This window comes from Astatotilapia calliptera, chromosome 20 (assembly GCF_900246225.1).
Source record: "Astatotilapia calliptera chromosome 20, fAstCal1.2, whole genome shotgun sequence".
Lineage (NCBI taxonomy): Eukaryota > Metazoa > Chordata > Actinopteri > Cichliformes > Cichlidae > Astatotilapia > Astatotilapia calliptera.
In genome coordinates this window covers 24,769,224-24,781,578 of record NC_039321.1, presented here as the reverse complement: position 1 = coordinate 24,781,578, position 12,355 = coordinate 24,769,224, and the positions used below count along the sequence as shown (strand labels likewise).

The 12,355-nt window shown below is 39.3% G+C and overlaps 1 protein-coding gene across 8 annotated transcripts in view; it reads left to right on the top strand.

The window, feature by feature from the left end:
- The window catches only part of prdm16 (PR domain containing 16), a 170,482-nt gene that overhangs the window by 136,394 nt on the left and 21,733 nt on the right, over window positions 1-12,355 (top strand). The gene's annotated exons all lie outside the window — the stretch shown is intronic.

Here is a 12,355-nt window from a genome sequence, read left to right as displayed (position 1 = left end):
TAACAACAAAATACATAATGTATATAATTTTTTAAGCAATGCCATAACTGTAAGACCAGATTGTGGCCTTTTTTGTCTTTTATTTTTTGTTTGAGGTCTTGTGTTCGTGCACTGTCTCAAACAGCTACACTGTGTGAGGTATACTGTTGTGTTTGTTCCCACTGGTGATTGGCCAATTATGCCTGATTGTGTTCCTTTAGGGAAGCATTCTCCAAGAGTTGTTAGTGAATGGCCAAATTATGCCTTAGCTTTTAATGTGACCACGGGGAGCCTCAGACTACTCCAAAAAGTTTTTTTTTTTGGTCTTTGCAATGCCACAAGTAACTTGTAATGACAGCATTATTAGTCAAAGGATAGTTTGAAAGTCATTGTTATTTGCTGGTGTGATTTTAATGGAGACTCGGACGCCGTGGGCCGTTTAAGCTTTAATGAGAAGTTTCCAGGTGGGAGTTAAAGTTGGGCCTGCGCCCTTTCTCTGTCCCTCATGACCCTTCTGTACCGAGCCAAACTCTGTGCATCAAACAGCCACTGCATTCAGTATTTCATGTCATTTATTTCTCTGCAATGAAATGAATAATTTTTTTTTTTTTTTAAACACTACGTTTTAGTATAAATATGGACATCAAATCTCTGCAGTCACTGCATACTGCCTTTTAATTGTTGATGCTAGTTGGCTTTTTGGTGTTCAGTGTGTGTGTGTGTGTGCGCGTGCTTTGTTGTAAGTCTTGAGCTCTAAAAGAAAAGTATGCGATCTTACATCCTGGAAGCAGTAATTAAGCGATACTCTGTGTCCTCCTCCTGTCCTCCTCCTCCATCTCCACACTCCCTCTGTGTGTGAATATATGTGTGTGTGTGTGTGATTAATGACACTACTAATGGTGTGTCTAAACACTGGCTGCCCTGTTATCTCTTATCTGACAGAGAGGAGAGGGCTCATGTCAGCAGCCGCTCTTCCTTCTCATTTATCTCCTCATTTCTTCCTACCGTCCTTTTTTTCTATCTCCAAAACAGCCTGCTTGTTTAGAATTTTTTGTCACGTGTGGTTTGCGATAGCTTTTCATTTCTCCGATGGGTAGTCCATGTTCATTGTTGTTTAATCTTTTGATACATCTGTTCTTAGGAAGTAGAAAACTGTTATCTAGTGTTAAAGGTCAACATCTTCAAATTGCTTTTGTTTAACAAAGTCTTTTTGTGACGGACAATTTTATTTTTATTTGTGTTTCCTGGAAACATCCCCTCAGTTATAAATAACTTCAAAGTCTCCCATTCTGGGCCCCATTTACTCCATGTGCCTCAATCACCCTAATGTGCCTGTTTAGGCATTAGGTTCTCTGAGGGGGGCCCATATCCATCCATCTCTTCCTCCATATATCCCATCATACATTAAAAGGCAGATAACTGACACACTGTTAATATTGTGTCTAACACGAACCAGATGACTGCAGGACCCTTCTGCACCACAGACCGCTGCCCGCAGCTGATTTGACCGTTTCCTTTTCTCTTGGGTTAAGGGATGAGCGTTCTTAATTAAAAGTTAGATATATGGGCCTCTGGGTGGAGATGCTCGAGCAGGATCCATTACCTGCACACTGGGGGCCCCGCCAGAAAAAGAGTTAGGGCGAAGGTTAAGATAGTGAGATGAGATATCAGGCACTGAGTCTGCTGGTGCTGCATCTTGGGTCAAAATCCAAATTAAGGGTTTGCAAAGAAAAGAAAGAAGTTGTTATAGTGCTTTGAGCATGAGGTGGTGGCTGCGGGTGCTAAAGCTAGCACAGAATTCAATGCAGGCCGAGAGGTGCTAACCGTGATCTCAATAGCCGTATTGTGTTCGCACTTGAACAGGAGCCAAAAAATCCTGTGAAATATCAGAGCAGAAAGAGGGAGAGAGACGTGTGGAAATGAAACAATGGTTTACACAACAGTGAAATGGGTCTTTTCCTCTGTTTCTTGCCAGCAGGTCCAACACTCAGAGAGAGAAAGCTTTATTGGCCTTCATGTCCTGGCTAGTCTCAGCCCCCGGTTTCGGGGAAAAAGAGGGGAGCACTGGGCTCTACATGTGTGTAACGTGACGTAGAAGCTAGTGTTGGACTGAGACACACACTCAAGCAGCCACACAGAGAGCGCTGACGAGAACACACACATTAAATCAGTCCGTGGCAGAGATGAGAATAGCCAGATATTCATCTAATCCTCTATGAGGAGAGCAACACGTCTCATAGCATCATTTATGCCTCTATGCCTACAGCTAATCCTAGTGGGCATTCTGTGCCTCACAACTGCCAGACACGGAAGTCGAGAGAGCATAAGTGCAGTGGGGTTTTTTCACTTTTCTTTCTCTTTTTTTTACAACAAGTAGGAAAAGAGCGGATTTTAAATATATTGGCAGAGGAAAGAGAATAAAGCTGCCTATCACTGGCTTGTTCTAGCAAATGTAAAATCTGTATTTTTTTGGCAAGTTAACCTCAGTTAATTTTATTCTTCTTTGCTTTTGTTTTTATTTTGTGCCTGAATGCAATTTGAAGTATTTTGCAATATAAAAATTCACAGCCTGAAGCCAGTGAGTTTATAAGTCAGAACTGCTTTTTTTTAAACTATAATTTGATAGTAATAATAAAGTTGTATCCACTCTTTTCACGTTTTCCTGTCATAGAAGCACATTTTTTTAAAATGATAAAACAAGGCTTTGCATTTTTATTTATATGGAGTAATGTGAAAAAGCTTTAGGTACCAAAAGTTGTTGGCTCAAAAATACATTTTTAATATCATATAAAATGCAGTGAGCAGAAAACTAAAGTTTGGTTGCTTTAAAACAGCAAAAGTTGACACATTTGGATTTGGACACAGAAAAATACATTTTCGTTAAGCTGACACATCTGCCCTTTCTTTCTTTTTTTCTTTAATTTGAAAAAGACGTTGGCTAAAAGTCGTTCTAGCAAAATGGAGTATTGTGTTATAGTGATGAGGCTTTTGTTTTTATTGAGTCATTTAATTGTAAATATTTGATTTTCAAGCAAATCTTTTAATCTCGGGTCATCAGACCGAGGAGTAAATCCTGGCCGTACACTAATGGTGAGAGAAGGAATTGGAGTCTGGTTGTTATAGAAAACCCAAAGTTAAGCTCAGATGGTTCCAATAAGGCCCAGGCCTGCAGCCACACAGGGGTTCTGCCACATGCTGTCCTGGCCAGCTGCTCTGAAATGCTTTTTTTTTTTTTATTCTTTTCTGTGGAAGGGAGGGGGCACTAATATCTTGCACAATGCATTTTTGCTGATTTGGCCTCTCAAATTCAAGCTTCCTGCAGAAACCCAGGTGGACTATAGGTGTTGACAACAGTGAGAAGGAGACAGCACAATGTGTCGCTGTCTGTCAATCTCTTGCTCTCTTTACCTTGAGCACCGTTTATTGTATCTTAGTGTTCGTGTTTCATCTTTTCTCAGCTGTCTGCCAACACATGATGTCACTACAGACAAGGACACAGCAACTTTCTACAATGCTGCATTAAAATGGCTTTCTCCCAAAAGTGAAATTTAAAGAAGATGGTTGGAGACATGTGATGTCTTCTGTTTTGTGTCAATCTGCTTTGCTGAGATTCAAGGAATGAGGTAGCAGATAGGACAAATGCTGATTTGAAACTGAACAGCAACTGAATAAAAAATTGGAGGGAGGAGGGGAAGAAATCTGTCGGTTCTTCTTGAAATTGTCTGGTTTGGATCACTAGGAGCACGATTACGAATGAATAGATTTATCAGTGTGTATCTGTATCTGTGTGGCTTTGGTCTCTGCTTCCATTTCCCCTTCATCATTCTCCACAGTGTTATATAAACAAATAGCGTGGAAGTTTCCTTTTGCTGCCCGTTATCAAAACCTCTTATTACTACCATCTGCTGAAAATCTCATCCAGAGCTTACCTTGGAAGGACTCCTTTATTTAGGTGTTAATAAATAATTGAGTGTTACAAGTTCTGCAAATGTGTCCTAAACAGCACTTCCCTATTTGTGTGCGCACAGTTCCAGGAATTGTCCCATTTTGTGTTTCGCTTCCGATGTCAGTCAATAGCATGGAGGTCAAGTTGTGCCAGTGTTGAATGCCAGTTTCCTCTCCTCATTATTATTTCTTATTATTCTTGGCATGGATGTATAAGATTTGACTGATTTAGTTACTTTCTTTTTTTGTTAAGGAAACTTTAAAAAAAATCACCATCGTTAAGAAGAATATGATCAACAATGCTTATACATATTATTTGCTTAAATATGGAGATCACTGTTCTCATTAATATTTGACCAATATTTTGGTTGTTTTTATTTTAGTTTTTTAAGATTACAAAGCACAAAAACATGTTTAAAGCTTTACGTTATGCTACTTTTTTGGTTGTTGTTTTTGTGGTGGTAATATGTCCTGATTTCTTATACTTCAAAGATGTTAATTAAGTTCAATTAATTAATTAATTTGTGGCAAAATTCACAAATGTCCTTGTTCTGGTGACAGAGGCAAAGATTTATAAGGATATTATGTATTTTCTATATTTTTGAGGTACAAGCATCCAGAGCATAACACTTAAAAGACAAATACAAATGAATGACACTTTAAAACATCTGTTATTCTAATTCTGTATATAAAATCTGAGACAAAGGCAACATTAGACATTGTAGTCAATAAACAACCACTTTGCTCAGTGTGTGTTCTTTCCAGCCACTAAACACATACTTTGCTCTTTCTTCCTTCCTCTTATTAAATATTTGGACAGACTTTGTGTTTTTCTTAAGCCTGTTAACAATTGTTGTAGCTGACTTTTAAACACTATAAACATTCTTTATTAAATGTATGATTTCTTTGACAGAGGCCACTATAAGAAAGCATTTCCTCAGTCTGGCTCTAACTGATTCAGTGTGTGCGCTCCTGTTTGTCACACACATAAGTCTAGTTGTTATCCTTCAAACACCGCCGACAAAGTGTGTGACCCTGATGCACCATTCATATATTTCCCCATTTGTGGTGCACCTGTTTCTCTATAATGAGCCAATATATCTCCTCACTAATTGCCCTAAATACATATCATAAAGACCTGCCTATAAAAGGCTGTGCAACAGTAAAACAGGCATAGTGTGATGGGAACTTCTGTGCACCCACACGAGCGCATATACATATACGCTGGACATATCATATGACATAAAACACACGTGTACACGGGCAAAAAGTCACATACACCTGCATACATATGCAGGTATATATATATATATATATATATATATATATATATATATATATATATATATATATATATATACATATATATATATACACATATATATGTATACATGCATGCACATTTACACACAAGCACACACACTCATTCAGCCTTTAACAAGGGGCTGTAAATAACACAAAGCCATTTCATTAACAAGGTCCAGCCCGAAAACTCACTGCCCCTCTTCTCTTAAAAACATGCACACTTCCTGTTTTAAGTTACTCTAACATGGCAACTCTGCACATGGCAACCTGCTCATTCAAATAAGCTGCAGGGGTGAGCAGAGGGAGACAGTGGCATGATGCAAAACAAAGAAAAATGCACTAAAGTTGCAGACGCATTATCACTGGCTTAACTCTTAAAAAGCTCCTATTCTCTTCCAGTTAGATATGTTGCCCATCAAAGTGTAAAACTAAATTTATTGGTTATGCATTTCATGATAAGTACTTGTTTGCGATTGACAGTCCAATAATGCAAAAATAAACAATGTCATAACTGCTGTAACTTTACAGTATGATAAAATGTGCCTCTGTAGTAGACGCAGAGTGAAGTTTTTTTGGCACAACTTCAGCTGCTTCCAAGGTGCACGGAGGAAAACGCCTAAAGACATCAAAACTCCAGCAACAGTTGCAGAATATAAAACAACTTTATTGCTAGACCAACATGTTTTGGTTTGTGGTCACTATGACCCTGATGAAGGCCACAAGCAGAAGCACACTGGTTTAAACTTAGTTCTATATAGTATAGATTAGTATGGTACAGTACAGTATAACTGATACAACTGATTCTTGAACCTCCTGATAATGTACTAATCCATATTTATCTGCTCTGTGTATATCTCTATCTCTATCTATCTATCTATCCCTCTCTCTCTCTCTCTCTCTCTCTCTCTCTCTCTATTTATATATATATATATATATATATATATATATATATATATATATATATATATATATATATATATATATATATATATATTAGACATTAGATTACATTAGGTAATATTTACATATATATTGAGCTATTGTAAAGAGCCAAACAAGAAACTGAAAAAGATTTGACGTCACCGTGATCAGACCAGTGTTGGGGACACTGGGACTTTTTTTTTTAATGGCATGTTTTAAATGTCGCACATGCAGACTTACCACAAATGATAGCTGTGTGACGGTGATTGTAGAGACGCTGATTTAATAGGAGCAAGTCGGTTCATTAGTGAGCAGGTCCACATTCTGACACTCAAAATGCAAGCAGACACACACGCTCGCACTCTCACTCACACTACAACCCAGATGGCTTTTACAAGGCCCCAGGCCCTCTCTGGCCTGCCCGCCTAGTTTTTAATTATGTCGATGGCCGCCCTGGCCAGATAAAATGGGTCACATTTAACAAGCCTTCACTCACCTTCACACACACACACATACTGGCACACACTGCCACACCTCACATGCATGCATTTTACTAGTGATACAGCTAAAGCTCGCACAAAATACAGAAACGCACTTTTTTCAGTGGCATTCACCTGTGCCTTTGACAGAGACAAACTCTAAAGATGTGATATTCAGCGTGGCCTCTTACCTCAATAAAATGTGTGTACTCCGTGTAAGCCTGAGTGTGTATGTGTGTGTGGATTTACAGCCTGTTTCCTTTTTAGCTGTCATTAGGCTGCCAGACATGGCTACACAGGTGTACGATTACCAGCATCAGTAATAAGCCTTACAGACACTCACACACACACACACTTAGACATTCACTCTATATTTAAAGGTCCAATCTATACTCACAGCAGGGCTCCTTCTGATGAAATACTCTGCCACTGACTCTCTTTGTTTGGACTCACCGATTTCAAAGTTTTATTGCTAAGTTATTGAACATGTGTTTTAATGCATTTATGGGTTTTGAAGAAAACATTTAAATAATGTTCGAATGTCACTGCAGTTAGTAGCTATACCAGCTCATTCGTGGCCCGTCTGTTTATTTGTTACATTTTTTTTTCTCAGCACAAGTGAATTGGTGTTTGTTTGTTTGTTTGTTTAAGAACAGCGTGTGCATGAAAAGACAGGAAAGATGAGGCGCTGTGGTTCTGACAGATTAGAAGAAAAAGGAAAATGTGTGGTGTAGAGATGTGGAAGGCTGAAATCAATTTGTGCTGTTTGGACATAATCTCTGGCCTGACTATTTTTTTCTGGTTAAGAGGAATGAGTCATACTTGACAAATACTGTCAACTTCATTGATCATGTTATTTCAGAGGCGTGCTGAAAAGAGCGCATTTCTCTGGTTGGTTACAGTGCTTGGTGAAAATATCATTTTGAGCTAACTGACTTAGTTTTTTTTTTAATTTCTTGTTATTTCTAATTTATCAGTTTATCATTTTTAAGCATTTGATTTCATATAATTACTGTTATTTTTTTTATTGGATCAAAATGCAGTCAGTAAGAGTTTGTGTGAGAAATGATGACAGTGTTCCTGATTGTTTTCTATGTTTTATATTATAAAAAAATAAGAAATTTGTAAACATTGTTGTTAAAAAGAACAGACAAGTGTATAAATGTGACAAAGGTGACACAAATAAAGAAGTAATAGTTGTTTTTTTAAAATAATTTTTTATGACGAGGAACATTGATTTATTTTGTTTACAACGTTTATTTGGGTACTAATAAATATTTCAACTCCCACGCTAACACATCAACAAATTTAGCGTTCCAATTTTACAGATATTATAAATAGTAACTTGAAATGCAATCACAGCTATATTTTTTTTTTTCATCACACCTCTTCATTTCCTCCTTCTCTTCTGTTTTGTTTTTCCACTTCCCTCACAGATCATCCTTACCCAGCTTAAGTCCACTGAAGTTTAATAAAATATGAAAAATTTCTTTTATTCCTTCCAGTCTTCTTTCTTCAGCGTAAGACGGTGCTCACTGGCAGGACCTCCTCCTGTGTCTCTCCACTTCTTACGTCCGCACACATAAACATGCACACAAATATGGACAGACACACTCTTTTAGATCACTGAGTGATGTAGCATGGTAGGTTCTTCTCCGTAGGCCCCCATCCATCACACACACACACACACACACACACACACACAGTCACACACACCCACATAAGAATGAGCACAAACACACTGGAAGCTGTCATGATCTGTACTCTATCAACCACTTTATTAGCCTGCCAGTCTGTGCGTGTGTGTGTGTTTGTGTGCATGTTAAGAGGCCTCCCAACTGGAAACAGACCCAGAAAGGATACACACCCAACACACACACTTCTTTATTTCTTGTTAGTCTTCCTGCACCTTAATTTGTAACACCTCTAACAACCAGCTCCGCAGCCCACTTCACAGCCACTCAATCTGTCACTGCTCAGTTTCTATGACTGTCCTTTTTCTCAGGGTGAAACAGAGTGTATTAATGTGTGTGTTCATATGTAATTCTTTCTCTTTATACCACTTCTATTATCTACATCCACCATGGCCTTGTTTATATATTTAAAAATACATGTACAGCTGTAGAGAAGGAAGTTTTATTTCTACTTTGCGCTTGTTTTCACGCCAGGCTGCCCCCTGCCTCCTTTAAGTTGAACTGCACCCAATCCTCCATACCTTTCTTTTTCTTCGTTTATCTCTCTATCCTTCTTTTCTCTATATTTTCACACAAATCCAATCTAGATTGAGGAAGATCGATACTTAAAAAGAATCTGCTCCTTGTTCTTTCTTTTTCCTCCTTGAAACAATGTTTTTTCCATTTGTTGGCAACCTCCCCAGGACATTAGCAGATGAACCAGGAGAAAGTCTGCCATTCTCTACATGTTTAGAGTGCTTATTTCCATTTCCCAGAGCCAGAAAAACTTTCGATTCAAAGAAATCTTTCAGCTAACTTTTTTTTGAAAAAGATCCTGCTTAACTGCCTGGTTCCTTCTTTAATACCGGAACCAATGTGTTAGTTTTGTTGGTCTGAAAAATGGCAAATCAGTATGGCTCGCTCATCTCCTATCCTCCAAAAACCTTGAAACAAAAACAAACGTTTCTCTATTTTCTTTGGTCCTCTACCACACGTGTATACAAATGCATGCAAACAAGGGTGTGTTCACACGTTGAACACCACATCAGTGTGCAACGGAGCACTAAGATCACACTTTGTAAAAATATTCCCTCAGAGACACACAATAACCCAGGAGTTATGTCTCACATGCTTCTATCTCAAGCTCACATCAAAATCACAATCACCACTGCACTCCGAGCTGCCATTTCCATTTTCTGTCCTTCGTCAAACAGAAAATAATATATACCTTGTCACCAACGTCTACCCGTACAAGCAACTTTCCGCCACTAATTCAGCCCAGTGCAGCACACACATCCGTCAGATATAACTGGCGGAGGAGAGGGCATGCCGAGACAGCCATTAAAGGTTCCTAGCTGTCAAAGGTTCCCCTTTGTGTTGTGAGGAGAGGTATAAGTGTCGTGCTCTTATCAGAGCTTCCTGTGGAGTTTGCTCTGCATCCTGTCCACTTAGAGCTGCTTCTCTTTCAGTGAAGTCTCATTGTGTCTCTGTGCACATGAATGTGTTGGTGTGTGTCTGTGTGTGCATGCTGTCAAGTGAGTCATTTTGTAATACTGTTCATAGTATAGGTCAAGTTCTGAAATTGCTTTTCTTAAAATGTTTTCAGTGAGAGTAGTGCAGTATATCAGTGATGTAGAAGTAAATGAATGTGTGAACAAACATACTAGGTAAGATGGATCTTTGTCTTTTAAAAATACATTATTGTATGAATACAACTTCCACAATCTCAGTGATTAAATATAATTACAAAATCTACAAATACCAAAGCAATAAATAGATGGTTTTACAATAAACCGGTTAATTGTGTATGATCTTTGGTAAAAGATCGAAGGATATTCAAGAGAATCTTTAAGAGGTTGAGATCAAAATAATTTACCAGCTCATTCTCCTTTTGAACAAATGAGAAGAACTGAAAACTGAGTGATAAGATTAAGGCACAGCTACCATACATTCAGCGGAGATGGGTTTGGTAATATAAAGACTTTTTCTGATATCATTACACCTACAGTGTCTGCATTCTAATCACTGAGAGAAGCTTTGGGGAAATCTTTGAGTAGCCGAGTTTTTTTTTCGCTCGCTTTGTTTGGTTGAAATTTGTTCACACGTGGAGTTGATGATTTCCAGCCGGGTCCTCCTCCTCCTCCTCCTCCATGTTACATGTGGATGGAGGAGGTTGAATGGGTGAAAAAAGGTAAAGGTAAATAAACAAACAATCAGCCGCAGGCTTGTTCTGGCTCTCCTTCTCTGTTGCCCCTCATTTGAAGCCTTATAAATCAGGCCTCCACCCCGAGACAGGGTGTTAGCAGGCCTCCCAGACTACACACATACAGGAACACACACAGGTCTGCTGCTCATTAAATCCACGATCAGATCTGTGTGTGTGTGTGAGAGAGAGAGAGTGATGTAGTAGAGTGTGTGTGTGGGGGGGGAACGACAAAATGAGAGGGTATGAATACAACTATGCCCAACATGTAGACATTGCAGTGTTCACATGTGCCCAAAAAGAAACTAATAACCGCACACACTCTACACCTGGATCACAGCTTTTCTCCATGTGTTCATAAAACACCTAAGATACCTGTTGCAGCTACCTTGTAATCTCATGACAAGTGCACTTTGATTCCACCAGCAGCAGAAAATATATTGGGTGGAAGACTAGGTGTGTGTGTGTGTGTGTGTGTGTGTGTGTGTGTGTGTGTGTGTGTGTGTGTGTGTGTGTGTGTGTGTGTGTGTGTGTGTGTGTGTCACTGACTGCTTTCACACACAAAATGAAGGCCTTGCCTTTGTCAGGCCAAGTGCTTGGACTTTAAAGTGCACAGTGAGGAGACAGTAGCTGTAGATCTGAGGAGCATGAGGAATAGAGAAGATTTTTTCATTGGCTTGTTCAGTTGACATGATTATGTATATATATATAGGGCTTTTGAATATCTGAGAATGCATAGAAGCAACCGATTTGCAGTAAACTGTCTCTTTCCACACTCTTACAAACACACAACACACAACCAGCAGCTGCAGCTTTCGTTCTAGCCTCGCTGAACGGCGTTTTCAAACACCTTTAGGTTTTAATATGTATTTTCAGCCAAGGCGCTAACAGGCATCATTGTTCTAAAGAAGGCGCAGTTACTGTAGTTACTTCGGTAAACTCACACCTTGGCTTGAAAGTAGCACGGCAATGCTGTTACATGAAGCTGTTGCCTTAGCCGTGCATACGTGCATTCGCCTAAAACAGTTGCCATATTTGTACAAGCACGCACATCACATGGCGTTTCTTCCACACCTCCATCCAGACCCTTTACATATTTACTCACCAGACTTGGCACCTGCACCCCCGCCCACAAAAATACACCTTCCGCGTGCATTCAACAACAAGAACATAGGCCTTCACACTTTACGAGCTGGAGGGGAAAAAACATGAGCATGGCTTTAGAAAAGCAGGCAGTTAGAGAAGTTCGCGAACCTTGCACATCTAAAAATGTCAGAGGGTTTGTTGGTTCTTCTCCATCACACCTCGATTTCCTTCAGCAGGCATTTGACTGTGATTAAAAGTGCACCGTGTCATACTAGAAGTCAGGGCTGAACTCAAGCCAGGCTGATTGGTGGTTGTAATTAGAGGAGTTGCTCAGTCTCAGGCCAGGTCTTCCTGGAGGATTCACACAGGCTCAGTATCACATCAGCTATGTGGAGAAGAGCCCGGTAGTTTCTGCCAGCTCCAGATTTCCCAGAACCGACCAACTTCACCAAGCAAACACAAATTTCCACCACCAAAGATTCCTGCAATTTCTGGTTCTGTTTCATATATGCGCAAATTTCTGTCTAATATAAAAAGAAATGAGAGTTTTATTGCAAAATTGCTGTCTTTCCAAAATTGTCATTATTTTGCATTTTACTTCAGGAATCAGTTTAGATTGGGAGCCTTTATTTCTCATTGCTATAAAGCTATAAAGCTATAAAGCATGGTTAGTCGCTCCTGGTTTTCCCCCTCACTCTTCACTTCACAATGAGCCCCTCTTCTGTTCTTCTGCTCCTCCTCTTCCTGCTCCACCACTACCTCCA